The sequence below is a fragment of the Mandrillus leucophaeus genome, unplaced genomic scaffold (genome assembly GCF_000951045.1).
Source record: "Mandrillus leucophaeus isolate KB7577 unplaced genomic scaffold, Mleu.le_1.0 Scaffold686, whole genome shotgun sequence".
Taxonomy (NCBI): Eukaryota; Metazoa; Chordata; class Mammalia; order Primates; family Cercopithecidae; genus Mandrillus; species Mandrillus leucophaeus.
In genome coordinates this window covers 1,510,665-1,529,160 of record NW_012107430.1, presented here as the reverse complement: position 1 = coordinate 1,529,160, position 18,496 = coordinate 1,510,665, and the positions used below count along the sequence as shown (strand labels likewise).

Genomic DNA, 18,496 nt, shown 5'->3' with positions numbered 1-18,496 from the left:
GTTTTAAATGTAAAGGTAGATAATATTATTATATTTTCTTTTTTCTTAAGAGACAAAATAAGGCTCAGAGAGGCTAAGCAAATTCCCTAAGGTCACACAGCTAGGAAGAAGCCAAGTTGGCATGTGAGCTGAGACAGTCTAATACCTGTGCTTTCAGCTGCCATACATTTTTACTCTAGCTATCACCTGCATTATTAAGAATCTAGGCTAAGTCACTCAAGATATATCATCACTTATTTCTTGTTCATTCATTTGCTTATTCAGTCATTTATTCATTCAGCAAATATTTACTAAGCACCCACTATATGCCAGCCACTGCTCTAAGTCCTGATAATACAACAATGAACAAAACAAAGTTGTTGCCCTAATGCCGATTACATTCAAATGAGGGAAGCATACAATAAAAAGCAACACGATGTCAGATTATGATATGTGTTTTGGGGAAATGAAAAATCAGGGTAAGAGGATAAAGAATGACATAGTGGGGAGAAGAGACCTCTTTAGAAAAGGTGACCAGAGAAAGCCTCTCTGAGTTGATGACATTTAAGCAGAGATGTGCAGGATGTAAAGGAACAAGTAGAGTGCTGCAGTCTGAAAGAAGAACATTTGCAAAGGCCCTCAGGTAGAAACAAGCTTGGCATGTTATGGAAACAGCAAAGTCCGGGTAGCTGGAGCCTATGAATGGGAGGAAAGGGCAGAGCACACCAGGTGCCAGACTTTGTAGGCCTGGACAAGAAGGTTCAGGTTTATTCTATGTAGAGTAGAAAGCCAGTGCAAGGTTTGGAGCAGGGCACGGGTGACATATTCTGATTTACATTTTAAATTTTTTTCACTTTATTCTTTGAGGCATAGTCAGTAGAGGGGCAAGTATGGAAGAAAAAAGACTAGTTGAGTGGTACCTGTAATGGTTTAGGTGAAAGTTGAAGGCTATTTGAATTAGAATGGTAAAAGTTTCAGAAAGTAGTGGATTAAATCAGTTTTATTAAATAATGTGAAAGCGATATTTTGACGGAGTATACATCGCGTATAAGAGGGATAGAGGAATGAGAAGGGCTTTCAGTTAAGATTTAAAATTTCTTTCCAATTAAGTGCTTAAAGTAAAAAGCAACAAATGAATGCACAGAAAAATGCAGTACGCCTGATGTATAATAAAGAATTATACTAGCTTTGTCCCTGATCCTTGGGAGGGAGATTCTAAAACCCCTGGAGTTTCCCAAGTGACAGAAGTTTCTGCGTTATTCATGAGCCCCTTGGATCACATCTGAGTTTAGGCTAAGAGATGGGATGACTCAGCAGGAGGGAGTCTGGTCTCCAGAAAGACCAACTGCATGGTTAGACAGCTTTGAGTCAGTCCGGTTCTGGAAAGGACAAGGGGGCGGAGACTGAGCTCAATTATATGGCAGATGACTAGGTCAATCATGCCTATGTAATGAAACCCCTATGAAAACTTTGGACATCGAAGCTCAGTGGAGCTTCCTGGTTGGTAAACACATCACTGTGCCAGGAGGGTGTTGTGCCCAGATTCCACAGAGACAGGGCACAGAAGCCCTGCATTCAAAACCTACTCAGATCTTGCCCCATGTGTCTCTTTATTTGGCGGTTGCTGATCTGTGTCCTTTATAATAAAACTGTAATGGCAAGTACAGTGCTCCTGTGAATTCTGTAAGTCATTCTAGTGAATTATCAAACTGAAGAGATGATGGGATGATGGTAACCCCTGGATCTGTACCTATTTGGTCCAAAGTATGAGTGGCCTGGGGTCAGCCAAAGAGCAGTTGGTGTATGAAGTAAGGGCATCTTTTTGGGAACTATGCCCTGGAACTTGTGTGGTCTGTGCTGACTCTGGGTGGTTAGCCTGGGAATTATACTGCAGTATGTTACCAGTTGGTGTCAGGATAGCATTACAGGTCATCATCACTGCATAAGGTGGGATGGACCTGGGGAGAAACTTTTATCCACAGCCAGGTCTTAATGGGAAGGGAGTGTTTTAGTTCCACTGCCACTCTCTCCTAAGCAATGAGCAAATCCATGTAAATATTACATGATAAAATTGACTTACCTGCTAAAATCTCTTAACATTTTCTTTTGGGTTATTTTTCCCCATGTGGAATTTTCACTAAAATATAACTAGCTCCACTAACAGTTTCAAATAAATCAATCTCTGTTACTACTAGTTGGCAAACACGAATTTGTGGTTGTTGTTTGTTTTTGTTTGTTTGTTTTGATGCAGTCTTGCTCTGTTGCCCAGGCTGAAGTGCAGTGGCATGATCTTGGCTCACTGCAACCTCTGCCTCCCGGGTTCAGGTGATTATCCTACCTCAGCCTCCCTCGTAGCTGGGATTACAGGCGCCTGCCACTACTACTGTTGTACTTTTAGTAGAGACAGGGTTTCACCATGTTGGCCAGGCTGGTCTCGAACTCCTGACCTCGTGATCCACCCACCTTGGCCTCCCAAAGTGCTGAGATTACAGGCGTGAGCCACTGTGCCCGGCCAAACACGAGTCTTATGTATGATTTCCAAAACTCTCATCTTCAATTTCATTCTGTTTTCTCTCCTGAATCATCCCAGTTTTGTTGTCTCCAGGGACCAGGATATCATTGCCCTCTGGATGGCCTATTGACACCATACATGGAATGAGCTGGCAACCAAAATCAGTTTCCCTGAATGTTTGAGGAAAGAGGATAAAAACTGATATTTCAGTCATTAAAAGTATTCTTCAAGTTACCCAAACTCAAAACCTTAGTCTTCTTTTTTCCTTTCTCCTAAATACGCTGTCAGCAAACAGCTTTCTTAATTTCTCTTTCACCTAAAATCAGGGAGTCAGAAAACTGGTGCTAGAAAGGACCTTAGAGATCAATTATTTCATTCATTTACTCAATAAATATTTATTAAGACCCTTTTGGTTTCAGAAATAGTTCTAGGTACTGGGGAAATAGTTACCAAGACATCAAGAGTCCAGTTCACAAGGAAACAAAGACAGTGAAAAACAGGTAACAACTCCAAAGGCAAATAATTTGAAATAGTGGTAAATGCTTTGGATAGAATATGACAAAGTGCTCTTATAGAGGGCCTGAGGTCGTTAGGTGAATTGGCCACAAAAGGAAGATTTTAATTTCTGAAGATAAGCATTCCAGGTGAAGCAAACAGCAGGAGCCAAGGTTGGCAGAATTGAAAGCCTCATAAAGAAGACCGGGAAGGCTGAGCCTAGTGAGAGAGGCAGGGATGGGGTTGGGTGTGCGGGAACCGAGCCCTCTTGGTTTATGGACTGTCACTCTTGGTCAAATCTTCTTTCCACCACACGCATCTCTTCCTATTTCTGGTTCCTTCTATCACATTTTCCATTAGTGTGATGGTTACTGATTTTCCTTCTGCCAGACTCTTGCCCCTTCATGAAATCCTGCTATAGACTCTTTGATACTTCCTTAAAATCTGATTTTTAAAAAAATCACATAATTCCCCTAAATAAAAGTCGTCAACGCCTCTCCTGTGTTTGAAGGATCAAATAGGAACTCCTTACCCTGAGAATTAATTCCTGTTACCCTTTAGCTCCAACCTAATCCAGGTGGGTCCACCTACTCTCTGAGCTTCAGTTCCTCAGATCTGCCTATTTCCCTTACATACAAGGTCCTCTTCCCATGCTAGAGGATGGCTCCTCATCTTAGCTCATCAAATATTGCTGCCTGTTATTAACTCATCTTTATGACCATATATTATTATTTCTCATTAGGCCCAAGATTCCTGAAGCAGGGAATTTATTCATCCTTTATTAGTGCTCTCCTGCAGGATCTTATCCATTGCCCTAGATTATGGTAGGTAGGCACTAGCAAAAGTTGTTGAATAAATAATAATTTCTTGAGCTCTGAAATGCTATTCTAACACTCATACATATTTTACAGTTTAATTTAAAATGTACTGTCTGTTAGATAATGCAAAAACATTAAATTGTTTAATCTTTAGGAAACCCTATAGATACGGATGTTTACACATTTTACAGATGAAGAAACTGAGGCATAGGGAGGTTAAAGGCCTGCTCAAGGCTTCCAAAATCCCCGAGTCTGTGTCTAAACCACCACACTGCACTGTGTCTAACACACACAGCACCCCTTCCACTAATGCTCTTTCTACAATCCAGACTCTTAATTTCATTATTCTTTGACACAGTGAGTTATACACCAGAAAATAAAGTGAGGCAATTGTGATACTCTCAAGTAAGAATAACTTTTATCACCCCAATAAAATGGTTTATCTTATTATATATCTGTTGGCAGTAGGTCTTTGTCTTCTAAAACGACATTTTCAAACTGGGTTTAATGCTTCCAAATGGTACTGGCTCCTAAGCTTGGGAGACAAATTCTCACAGGCCCTTCAGCATAGGTGCAGCCTGAGACAGTGGAAATTCCTCACCCCTCCCACCGCCCTCTGACCCCAGCCAGAATCACAGCTTAATTTTCTCGCACAGGGTCTGGCTCCAGATATTCAAGGAAAATTCATTGTCTGTCCATAATCAGTGCTGTCCTACAGAAAAGGCCGCAGCACAAGGGTGTAATCATGTGGACTATGTAACATCAGGACTTAACCGCCAGACAGCAGCCAGGGAAAGCTGATCCACATATGATCTCCCCCAAGGAACACAATGGAAATAGCCAAATCTGGACCACTCTAAAACTCCTGTCCCAATTGCTTCTGGTTTGTAAGATAAAATAAACATTAATATACCCACAACTTGATAAAAAGAAATATTTTACATATTTAGAGTTATCAGGATTTCAGAACCAGGACAGAAGAGATAATGGAAGTCACTTGGATTCTCATTATGAATGAAGAATCCACATCTGTGGCAATCAAGTCTCTTCTGAAAGTCACAGGCCTACCTAGTGCATCTGGGACCCAGGGCCTTTATATCACAACCTGTTGCCAAGATAGTCAAAAGAAATCCCTGAGTAATTACCTCTTTGAAAAGTTACAGGTACCTCTGCAAATAAACCACCATTGAATCTGGCCATTTTTGAATTTCAGGTTCTGGTGAACTGGTGCTTCTTATGTCATTTGTATTTGGAATGTTTATCAATAAGCTCACAGAATGGCATAAACACTTGAAATCTTTCTTAAGAGTTAGCAATCTCAGTAGAACACCAATTCAGAAGGAAACTTGGAGGGCTGGAATATTATTTCTCCAAGTACTAACCAGGCCCAACTCTGCTTAGCTTCTGAGACCAGAGGAGACAGGGCGCATTCAGGGTGGTATGGACATAGACCAGAATATTATTTCTAAAGCAGAAAATATGTGCTTTATACTGGAACTTTTTCAGATGTCGGAAAAAATGACAAAGCTGATTACATGTGTGAAAAATGCCTCGAGTTCTTCACTTGAAGGAGCCTAAAATGTGTTCTTTGGAAAATGAAATAAACATCCTTTGTTGCTTTCATCATATAACCTAGAATCAGGTAGGGCTTGCCCCTAGCCTCCCGGGGTAAGGATAGAAGTAAACTAGATGATATTTCTTCTTATGTAATTTGGGTTTTGACTCAGAATTAGCTCCTACCACTCCCTTTCACAGTACGTCTGTCCCCATGTCCTCTCTGGGACACTCCAGATGGTATCATACCACACCTCTTTGTGGTAAGATCTGTCCTAAAATCACTTGTAAACTCAAATGGATTCAACAGTTCCAGCAATGCAAATATTTATGGAAGCTCCCAACTTTTGGTTGTGTCAGACAACAATATAGGAAGCCCCTCTGCCTGACCTTTGCCTGATGGTAATACTCACTATTCAGCTATGTAAAACATGTGGTGACTTGTCTAGGAGCTGCCTTCAGCTCTAAACAGATAACTGTGCAACAGGCCATAGCCGTCTTTATCTCCTCTGTGTCCCTTTCCAGGTGTGGGCGCAGTGTCTGGGACATTATAGGTGCCATGTATTTATTGAACAAATGAAAGTTGACCTTTGCCTAACCTATAAAAGAAACGCCATGTAGAATCAGTGAAGAGTTTGAACACTGAATGGTTTAAGAATGTTTTGAATCCACAAAATAGTATTTAAAGTTAGCCTTATTATTTATTTAGCCAAATATTTTAAGTAGACGTGGGAGATCAAACGTTTGTTGAACAGTAACTGTGAGCCAGACACCATGTTAGGTGCTAGGATAGATGTGATTGTGTTTAATCCACACAGGAATCCTAGTAAAGGGGAGTATTATCCCCATTTACAGAGGAGGAAACAGACTCAGAGGGCTGCGGTAACTTACCTCAGATGCTATTATTTCCAAAACATCTTGATCTCTAAATCCCATGAAAGTAGCAGACTCCACTAACCTGATATTAAATGACTAATCTCTGAAATCCAAGCGCTGAATCACTTTTGTAAAATTCAGCAATTATTTTTCAGAAATTCCCTTAGATAAAATTAGTCCAAAATCCTATGGACATGCGGTTGCCTGATAACCGTATCTAACCCAAGAGTAGTATTTCAGCTTAATTGCCATCTTAACTAATTACTTACGATATGACATGGGCTATGCTAGCCTATTAAAAACCATTACACAGAAGTCGTGTGGCTTTACAGTATATAGTTCTCACTCCCACAACTTACATTTTGATGGCATCTGTTACTCCCTGGAAGAAAGCCAGAGTTTCTGAGTAAAATGTATCAGTCCTAACAATGTGGACATTATTATTCCAGAAAGCCAACTGAGAATTGAACAAGATCTTACCGTAATGACTAGAACTGGGAAACAAGAATTTTCTTCAGCACAGCAGGAGGAAATCTTTTTATTAAGGTTATGAGAATCAGAGAAGTGAACATCCCTTCATAAGTCTAAAATAAATGACTTAGGATGGGTTACCATTTCAAAAAAGCTTCTATATACTGAACATGTCCAAGTTGTTTTGCTCTAAACATTTGGGTTTGCAGCATAATCTCACACTAAAATGTAATCAATGTCAGATCACATGATATCCACAAACTGACCACACCACCTCTAGGTTCACTGGCTAATGAAAAGTTAACATCCTCTTTCAGAGCCCCACTATGAAAATTGTTTTTCTCCTGGTTCTACTTTTTGCTGAGTAAAATCTGAGTAGTAGACTTTTGACATTATTATCATCATTATTACTAAATAATAGGAAAAGGTCTGTGCTATTTCAAGTCTGAGGGCATGCTTTTTCTGAATTTCTCAGTCTATATAGTTTCCTTTGCATAGCCTTATCCAGATCTGTGATTTCAGCTATCAAGTATACTCCAGCAACTTACAAATCTTTGTGATCATTTAAGAAATCTTTATTGAGTATCTAATATATACCAGGCACTTTTCTATTCTCCTGGGATGCCCTAGTGCATAAAATAAAATCTGGCAGCACTTTAGGAGGCCAAGGTCGGCAGATCACTTGAGCTCAGGAGCTCGAGACCAGCCTGGGCAACATGGCAAAACCCCGCCTCGACTAAAAATAGAAAAATTAGCCAGGCATGGTGGCGTGTGCCTGTAGTCCCAGCTACTTGGGGGCACCGAGGCAGGAGGATCACCTAGCCTTGGGAGGTCGAGGCTGCAGTGAGCCAGGATCATGCCTGAGCAACAGGGCGAGACTCTGTCTCAAAAAAGACACTAAAATCTTATCCTTGTGGTAGTTAACCTTTTCTTAGTGGACTGTCCATTTTAGATTTCTCATCTGAATTACAGACCCACATACTCAGCTTCTTATTAGAATTCTTAATTTCTAACTTACAGTTGTAGAGGTATCACCTAAAACATCTCGAACATGAAAATGCCTTGAAAATGTCCAAGTCCACATATGCACTTAGGCCCTATAACCCAAACTGAGATGATCACATCTCCTCAACTTATTTCTGTGGAACCTTTCCCTTTCCCCAATGCTCAGCTCTCCCTCCCCTGACTCTCTGAGGCCAGGGACCTAAACAGCCTTCCCCTTACCTTCATTAAAACTTCTATCTTAATTTTTTCATGGCCATCATTTCTTTTCAATTTCCAGTGGCATTTCCGTAGCACCAGCTCGCATTATTGTTGCTGGGTAATAAAATCTTTCTACCTGTTTCATTTTTGTTTTTTTCTTCCAGGATGGCCCCCTTGAATCCATTTCTTATGCTGCTATAGAACATGTCTTCTAAAACGTAAATCTGCTCCTGTCTCTTTGGTTTAATATCTCTGTAGCACTTCCCTTAACTTGGAGGATAAAGTAAACATTTCTTTCTTGCTTTTTGTTTTGTTTTTTGTTGTTGTTGTTGTTGTTGTTGTTGTTGTTGTTTTTGAGACTGAGTCTCACTTGGTCACCCAGGCATAAGTACAGTGGCTCACCGCAACCTCCACCTCCTGGTCTCAGGCGATTCTCCTGCCTCAGCCTCCTTAGTAGCTGAGAATACAGGTGTGTGTCTCCATGCCCGGCTAATTTTTGTATTTTTAATAGAGACAGGGTTTCACCATGTTGGCCAGATTGGTCTCCAACTCCTGACCTCAGGTGATCCACCTGTCCCGGCCTCCCAAAGTGCTGGGATTACAGGCATGAGCCACCACCCCCAGGCCAGGATAAAGTAAAAATTTCTAAGCACACAAGGCCCTTTGCAACCTGGCTCCTGGTTACTACTCCTGGTTACTGCCCTCCCAAATGTCCTCACTGTTTTTCCAGACATACCTATCTGCTCTCTCTACATGTTCCATCCTCATTTACCTGATCAGCCTCAAGCATCCAGGCATGACCTCCATGAAGCCTCCCTTCCCAGGACCTAGGCTCTGGCAGACTCCACTGCTGCCGTGTGTTATCATCACTCCTGTATCTATTTCCTTTATTTTACCAAAGCTTCCCAAGGGAAGTTAGAGAATCTGCCTCGAACACAATGACACTCAATCTGCATTTGTTGAATAAACACATCATTAAAAAATAAAAAATGATTCATTGTCCTGCGTTTTCAAGGCATTTTAGATCACACCTCCACGAATGCAGCTTAGAGATTAAAAATTCTAACTCCTAAAAATACTGGAGAAACAGAAACAGCTTTCTTCCTTCTAAAGGATGTCATTTGGCTTTTGGTTTTGAGGTTTTTCCTACCTGTTCTTCAATACTTGATTTACATTTATTTAGTCTTTGTCAAATTTTACCTGATTATTTACTAGAAGAAGGCATAGCTAAAGGTAAAATCATAGACACTGGTCCCAGGAAAATCTGGATTTGCATCCTGGTTCAAGTACTCATTTACAGGGCACCTGGGATGACTCACATTTTTCTGAGCCTCAATTCACACAAAACGGGTATAAATAAGATAGCATGCTAAGCTGCTAACACCTATCATATACTTAATTAGTTTCCTTTCTTGTTCTCACACTTTTCTTTTAAGCTACACACTTTGCCTGGAACATATTCCCCTCCATCCTTCTATCAAAATCCTCCTCATTTTTAGCTCGACTCTCCTCAAAATCTTCTTGGTGAAACTGCCCTTAGTGACTTTGGCCAGAAAGAACCTGTCGTCTGTGCTCCAGTGGCTCTATATCTTATTTATTTTGTTCAGCAATTTATGCTGAGTGCCTACTATGTGCCGGGCATTAATTTAGGCGCTGGGAATACAGAAGAGAACAAAGCAGACGTGTAAATGTCTTCCTGGGGTATATATGGTAATGATAAACAATAAACACACCAATAAATATAAAAACAATTTAAGGTCAGATCAATATAAATGCTAAAGGAAATAAAGGGTGGTAGGCTAGGAAGTAACGGGAATGGGGATGTCAGGGAAGGCACAGACATGCAAAGAGCCAGAGGGCCATGACCGCAAGCAGAAGGCACACGTGGGCCAAGGCTCCCACTAGAGAAAAGCATGGCATGTTTGAGAAAAGAAGAAGCGCCAGTGTGGCTGGACTGTAGTCGGCTAAGGGAAGTGGGATGAAATGAGACTGGTAAGGTGGAATGGGGCCAGACTATATAAGCAGTCTATGAAGGATTCTGGATTTTAATCTAAGTGTCGTGGACAGGTTTTAAGCAGGGGTGCAGTGGTGTGATCTGTCTTAAGGTTTCTCTGGCTGCTGGATGTCTGTACCAGAGTTCAATCTGATTTGCACAATCGTTTCTGGTGAATAAAGCTGTCCTTCTAGTTACAGTGTGGTCCTCAGAGGGCAGGGATATTTTATTCTTATTCTTATCAGTGCCTCATGCATAGTTCTCCGCAGTAAATACTCGTCAAATTAAATTGAAACATCCTGCAGCCTCTTTTTCTTTCTTGCCTGCAATTGTAATAATTGTAATTGTAACACTTCTAATCTTCGTAGGAAGTATGCAGTTGCCAACTAGCTCTGAACGAGTTCTTTTTTTTTCTTATTTGAATTCCTCTCAGGCCTTCCTGCCATTGTAGGATTGTCATCTGACTTCCTGTCTCCTAGCCAGGTCTACTCCCTGCCCTGTGGACTGAATTTTTATAGTCCTTCTGTAAAGTGCCATGCGCGCTGCCGAAAAGGCTGGGTACAGCTGGCCTTGCTTGTTCCCAAAGGAATCACAGCTTCTAGCTTTACATACTGTATGGGATCGGATACTAACAGACATTTATCGATCACTTGCATGCACCTGGCACATTATGGGCATGGCATCCCTTTGTGCAAGCTGTGCCACTCTGGGCAAGCTACCACTCCTCTCGGAGCCTCAGTTTCCTCATGTGTACAATGGGGATAATAAGAACAATAGGATTTGCCTCCTAGAATTGTCATGAGGCTTTAAAGGAGATCATGCATATAAAGCACTTAGCACAGCACAGGCACTTATCTAATGTCAGCTGGATAACTAGTCAACACTCACCCATGTCAGTTATATTAGCAGTAGTGTTGTTAGTGGCATGATTAGTGGCTATTATCCATAGGCAATACTTATCCATGTCAGTTACATTAGTTGTAGTGTTGTTAGTGGCATGATTAGTGGCTATTATCCATAGGCAATACTTATCCATGTCAGTTACATTAGTTGTAGTGTTGTTAGTGGCATGATTAGTGGCTATTATCCATAGGCAATACTTATCCATGTCAGTTATATTAGTTGTAGTGTTGTTAGTGGCATGATTTTATTGAATCCTCATAGCAACTCTGCAAAAAAAGTGCGGTTATACTCAGTACCAATATTCAGCTGGTATGCAAAGATATGGCTGTACTAATTGCCAAAATACTGCAATATCTCCTGATTGTCAACTAAGCCACTTTCATAAGCCCTCCAAATACTCCCTCCCCCTGCAGATTTATTTGCCCTAATCTGCCCCTGGGATCCCCACCACACCTCCTCTGCATGATCCAACAACTGAAGGGTTAACGCCTGGTACAGCCAGAGGCCTCCAGAGTCCTAGCTCAGTTCCATTGCCTTCCATTCTGAGTTCTAACTGGCCCATTATACATATTTTATCAATGGGTACATTGAAGTATGGAGGAGATAAGTAAAGTCACCAATCTTGTAAATGGGAATCCTAAGAAATCAAACTTCAGATTCATATGCTCAGGTTTATTCCTTCGCATGGAACTTCTCCTTAAACACTGATTAGAAAAGCTAACAAAAGCCACTTGTGTTCTGTAACTCTGTGGTCAATCACCCGAACACTAGCAGATCTACAGTTTCTGATCAATTCAGGAAGTAACCTAGAACATCTCAGGTTCAGTGTCTCATCTGCCTTCCCTCGTTCTTATTCTCCATGCCACTTCCACCATGAAAATCATTTAAACACTGTTTGGTCCAAATCCTTTTATCCTCACTTCCAGCACCAAAGTCTAACAACCTAAGCACTGGACCGGAATCCTTAAGATGAAGAAGACAGCATTCAGCCACACTGTTAAGTACCTACTACTTCTGTCTCTGTTTCATAAACTAAAAAGAGGAACAGAAAGATGTTAACATCTGTGCAAAAATGAAGTAATTCATGGATCTTACACATGAATACTAAATAGAAAATGAGAATAACATAGGGGACAGATGCCACGGTGACAATAAAAATCCAGAGAGGGGCATTTTAAAAGATCCCTCTTAAATCACAGACACATGTCTGGACTTAAAATGTGGGAAGTGAGGGTGGTATCTCCTTGAATGCTCAAATGTACTTCTTAATTGTGCATTCTGAGCTGCAAAGACCCCCTTGGCTTTCCTTGAAACGTAAACATTTAAAATTAAGTTCTAAAGTCTTTAAGATAGTGTTTAGTTAAAAATTAAGCAGTTACATAATTGGTTTAATGAGATCCAATTACAAAATTAGTGTAAATTAGAAGTAATAGAACAGAACATATAATTTCATAATTATGACACATAACAATAATGCAGAGATTAAGTTAGCCAGTGGTGCTAAAGCAGGAGGGGTGCATATAAATCTTAGAAGACTTGATGGCTTTCATGAGTCCAAATATCTCCCCTCCAACAGTTACTGCTCAAAAATATGTTTTAACTAAACAAGACTGATTTTGATTTCCAGACTCAGAAAACAACATTTGGGAAATTGCTAGTTCTTTCCCTTCCTTATTTGGCTAAAGTAGTGGGTGACTGGATGGGTAGATTTATTTCCTATCTCATTAAAAGAATGACCTTTCTTTTTAAGGTCTTAACAGATCATGGCAAGGAAGAATTCATTCTTCAGGGTGAGTGAAGCTGAAAACCCCACCAGTGTCATTCCCACCCCTCTGCTAGAAGAGCAGGGGAAGGCCTACTCTTGTGGGAGGGAGAGGCTGGGTTGGAGAGACATGATGAGAGAGACCACAGACAGATTAAAGCGCCTACAGCCTCATATTTCAAATCAGCCCTCCAATTTGGGTCAGGGGACATAACCCTTCCTGCTGTATCTTTATCCTTTGGTTTTAAAAGAAGGGACAGATAGCATTTGACTAATGAGAAATTTGTGTTGCAATGTCTCACATCATTTTGGTATCTCTTCCTGTAAATTATGTCCAACTCCCAGAGGGCTAAAAAGAAACCATTCATTTATTAATGCACCTATTATTTTATTTATTCATTCAATAAATGTTTTGAGTTTCCTGGGAGAAGGGGCAATTTCCTATTCATCTTTATACAGCAAATCTTTAGCACAGTTGCTAGCATACAGAGACATTCAATGTTTAGTGAATTGCTGTTAATACACATTACAGATATTACCTGCCCTGGTATTGTGCAGAACAAAGACCTTCTCTATACCTGATTATGGCTTTCAGGAAACTTATTTTTTGGTTAAGACAGACAATTATTATGTTAACAAAAATATGAGTTAAATAGTCTTCATCGACACTGCCGCAATGTCAGGGTGCAGTTGTTACTCAAGAGAAAAATAAATACAACTGAGTTTACAACTGTGAATCAGTAAAAGGAGGAAATGGTTCCCAAAAAACCCATGGCCATGACATGGGGAGGGTGGCCAGCCAGGTCTCACTAGAAGCCCAGTGCCATCAGAATACTTGTGGAGGCAGCAGCTCTCCAGACACACAGGGCACCTGCTCTTATACACACCTCTGGTTTGGATCCTGCTATTTGTCAAATTAAGTAGTAAATATCCCTTCATATACCTCAGCAAATGAACACTAGTAATCTGAAAATGACCCCAAAATGTTAGAGAAACATCTAAAAGTCTTGGGTATTTTTTTCTAATGATGTCTATTTTTGTTTGTTCCTCCTCAGTTATCATCTTTTCCTTAATGGGAGAAGCAAAGGGGCTTAGTGGTGCTCAAAGGCCATTATCAGTACAGGATGGAAGATTTATCCTTTCATGCCTTTTCCTCTAGTTTTCTAAATTTTCTTTTATTATTTTTACTTTCCTGTATGGTCCCTCCTTTTCCCTTCTTACTTTCTGTTCCCAGTAAACACTACCTCAAAATATCATTTATTTTATCAAACATGAGGGTTTACTTGACAAGAAAATACATCCTCAAAACACCTTGATCTAGTCACATTTCCCTGAACAATATCCAAGAAGATGCTCCATGTTAATTCAAATAATCAAACAGTGGCTATTTAAATAGCTTGGTTTAGAATCTGAAGGCACAGTTGGGTGCTGTGGCTCACGCCTGTAATACCAGCACTTTGGGAGGTTGAAGGAGGCAGATCACTTGAGGTTAGGAGTTTGAGACCAGCCTGGCCAATGTGGTGAAACCCCGTCTCTACTAAAAATACAAAACCTAGCAAGGTGTGGTGGTGCATGTCTGTAGTCCCAGCTACTTGGGAGGCTAAGGCAGGAGGATCTCTTGAACCTGGGAGGCAGAGGTTGCAGTGAGCCAAGATTGTGCCACTGCACTCCAGCCTGGGCAAAAGAGCAAGAATTTGTCACACACACACATGCACACACACACACACACACACGAATTTGAAGGCAGAGGTAAGAAAGTTTTAAGTTTTGATTAATATTTCAGACCCCTGATCCTATCATTGGATGGATACAAAGACACAAATGTGTTTCCTGCAATTCTAACCCCTAGAAGCAATGTATTACTTTATGTACAATGTATGTTTGATATAGTACGGTACTTGTCCCCTCCAAATTTCATATTAAAATGTCATCAATAGATACAATATTATCTATTATCTGAATTTTACAAATGAAGAAACTGAGGTGCTATGGCTTGGATATGGTTTGTCTCCTCCAAACCTCGTGCTGAAATTTGATCCCTGGTGTTGGAGGTGGGGCTTAGTGGGAGGCTTTTGGGTCATGGGGGCAGATCTTTTATGAACGGTTTGGTACCCTCCCTACAGTAATGAATGATTTCTCACTCTATTAGTTCACTCTAGACTTGTTGTTAAAGAGTATGGCACTTCTCTCCCCTCTCTCTCTTGTTCCTTCACTTGCATGTGACACACCTACTCCCACTTCACCTTCTGCCATGAGTCAAAGCTTCCTGAGGCCCCACCAGAAGCTGAGCAGATGCCAGTTTCATGTTTGTACAGCCTGCAGAACTGTGAGCCAAATAAACCTCTTTTCTTTTTTCTTTCTTTTTTAAAATTATTATTATTATACTTTAAGTTCTAGGGTACATGCACACCATGTGCAGGTTTGTTACATATGTATACATGTGCCATGTTGGTGTGCTGCACCCATTAACTCATCATTTACATTAGGTATATCTCCTAATGCTATCCCTCCACCCTCCCCCAACCCCACAACAGGCCCCGGAGTGTGATGTTCCCCTTCCTGTGTCCAAGTGTTCTCATTGTTCAGTTCCCACCTATGAGTGAGAACATGCAGTGTTTGGTTTTCTGTTCTTGCGAAAGCAAATAAACCTCTTTTCTTTGTAAATTGCCCAGTCTTGGGTATTCCTTTACAGCAATGCAGAACAGACTAACACAGTGCTTCAATGAATATTAGTACAAATATTCCTTACTGACATGGTAACAAAGTTGAAGCATTTGAGGTGAAAAAATATACAGAGGGAGGAACATTCTTAGCACTTATTCTATTTATTTATTTATTTATTTATTTATTTATTTTTTGAGATAGAGTCTCGCTCTGTTGCCCAGGCTGGAGGGCAGTGGCACAATCTCGGCTCACTGCAAGCTTGGCCTCCTGGGTTCACACCATTCTCCTGCCTCAGCCTCCCGAGTAGCTGGGACTACATGCGCCCACCCCCATGCCCAGCTAATTTATTATTATTATTACTATTTTGTATTTTTAGTAGAGATGGGGTTCCACCGCGTTAGCCAGGATGGTCTTGATCTCCTGACCTTGTGATCCACCCGTCTCAGTCTCCCAAAGTGCTGGGATTACAGGCGTGAGTCACCGTGCCCGGCCTCTATTCTTGTTTTTCCCATTTCCCCGAAAGGTAGGAGGCATTTTCTAAGGGTCCCAAGGTATAAATTAGATTTACATAAACAGTGTAGCAGGATTCAGATGAGTTGTTTTGTGAACTAATATGAGAAAGGACCTTTCACATTTTCCTTTGCATAAATCCATAAGAGTAAAAGCAACATCAATTATAAAGAATTTGAAACTTCTTCCAAAGCCCTATTGATAAACAAGCACCTAAATAAACTTGTTAAGTGAACCTATTTTTAAGGAACAAAAATAAGAGTGGCAGGAAAATGTCTGGAAGGTTTCCTACCAAAGTTTGAAGAGTAGTTACCTCAGGAGTAGAGAAATACAAGAGAAAGAACAGTCTTTGAACTGAACTGTAGATGTGCTTCAACTTTCCACGTGCTACAAAATCTTCTCTCTCTCTAGGAGGATAGTCAGAAGGCCATCATCTCCACAGAGCTTGGAGTAACAGATTTTCTGAAATGGGTTTTTCAGCTACAGATTTTTAGATCTTTTCCAAAAAGGCTATTTCCATAAATAACCTTCCATGCAAACAACTTTTCGTTTCCTTCAGACCTAAGTTAATATCACTCTTCCTTCTCCTGGCCATTAAAATTCAGGAATGGAGCCTGTTCTCTTGGATGTGCACTGCTTGGATGAAAATGAAACATTTCATGTTGGAATAAGCTTGTGAGCTCTCATCCCTCTTGTCATGGCTCTGGAGAAAGCTCTGAGAGAAGAGGCTGGGCAGAAACATGGATAAGTACTTGGATACTTAAAAAGTCAAGTACAAGTGCCTGGGAAAATGCTGCTTTTAATGTTAAGGCTAGAGATGGGTCAACATTTTCACAGCAGTCTTCTCTTAAGGTAAAAAGTCACCTGGTGATTTCTACATCATAAAATCCAAAGGCTTTGACCTGTCTCTTCTTTCTGGCCTCTTTGCAGCAATTGATGCTGTTGGACTCTGACACTGAAATCCTCAACTCTTGGCTTTGGACATACTCCTCTTCCTGGCTCTCCTTATGCCTTCTTTATTGTCTCCTTTCTTACTTCTCTGCTTGTCTTTCTTCTTTTTCCTGAATGGGGGATCCCCTGGGTTCTGTCTCAAGTTTTCTCTTCTGTCTTTACACTCTTTCCCTTTCCCCACCATTCTCTAATCTGACGGCTTCCATGGTCATTCTATGTGAACTGTCACAGTGAGAACTGTCATTTACAGAGAGAGTCTCTGCACTCTATGAGGCACTTTCTACACATCATCTCACTGAGTGCACAACCTTCCTGTGGGCAATGCAACAGTTCCTCCATTTAGATGAGGAGGCAGAGGCTCAGGCAGGTTTCAAGACTCATCCATGAAATCTAAGACCACCCAGCAGATAAGTGACAGTGCAATGGTTTGATACTCCTGGCTCCAAGGCTCAAGCTGTTGCCCCACCACTGCTCCTCCTACCCATGACTCCTGGCCTCCAGTCTCACCTCAAAATCAACAAGAATTTTTCTCTGACCAACTTCTCTCCCTAACAAAGATACCTTCTGAAATGACCCACCGCCTTTCTCCCAATGACCGGGCTCACACTGGCTGGCATCTCAGGCTCATCTTGCTCTCTTTGACTTCCCTGGTCCTCACATATCCTCACCCCTAATCTCATCTGCTGCCAAATTCCATCTTTAACTTCCTCTTTCTCCTCTCCAAACCAACCTGCACACTGCTGCCTGCCTTTTTGCCTAGGTCACATTATTCCCTTAGTTATAACCTTTAGAGGTTTCCCCTTGTTGATGAAATAACATCCAAATGCCTACCTTTTTTATTCAAAGTTCCAATCTACATTTCCTGTCAGATCTCTCAGAGTTTCCCTATAAGTGGACCACGTGCCAGTGAAACTGGGCAACTCATGATCCCCCGAGTGTCCAAGTGTCTCATGTTTATGCTTTTATTCAGGCTACTCCCTCTTATAGACAGACACTCCCCATCTACAGAAATCCTCCTCTCTCGGGCGTATTGCCACCCCACTCCCGCATCAATTCCTTCCACCTGCTCTCATTAGATGCCACTCTCCATCTTGAAGCCCTCACAGGTTTTCACTTGGACTTCTCTTGCAAAACCTGGCATATTCTATTTTGGGTTTGTTATTCCCCCCTTCCTCTTACCAAGGTCTATGTTCCTTGGCAGAGAGGGAATATATGATACTCTTTAGTGTATGTCCAAACATCTATTCATTCAAGGCATATAACAGGAGTCTAATAAATATATATTGATTAAACTTACTCAAACTTTGATAAAAGACAGCGATGTGAGGTCAAATATAATGTTTTACATGGTTTCCCCCCAGCAAGCAGAAACAAAATGTTTTTCACAAATGAGATCAAGAAAGTATAAATGATGACCATGAATATGTATCCTTAAAATGATTACCTTTTTCCTCTGATTTAAAAGGAGGAGGAGGCAGAAAGGCAAAAGTGGAGAAGACAAACAATGTTAGGTTTTGTCCATTGTCAAATGAAGAATGAAGAGAAAACAACTTAGAGTAGAATGCAAGTCATTAATAACAAAGCATGAAAATGCTGAAATATAAACATCCAATTTACATGTAGCTCTCTTGTGACATAAATATTGGCAGGTAAGGTAAACTATGACGATATGAACTTATAATTATTAATATGTTATCCTCCAAAAATATTCTTTGGTTGATCCCTAACTATAGTCTCTTCCTAAGTAGATGATAAGTTTGCTGACACTTCAGCATTGGTGCAAATATTGGTGCTTATTAAGTGTT

The 18,496-nt window shown here is 40.8% G+C and overlaps 1 protein-coding gene across 1 annotated transcript in view; it reads right to left on the bottom strand.

Annotated features, from left to right (window-relative positions):
- ITPR2 (inositol 1,4,5-trisphosphate receptor, type 2) overlaps nucleotides 1-18,496 on the bottom strand; it is a 455,230-nt gene that overhangs the window by 27,334 nt on the left and 409,400 nt on the right. The gene's annotated exons all lie outside the window — the stretch shown is intronic.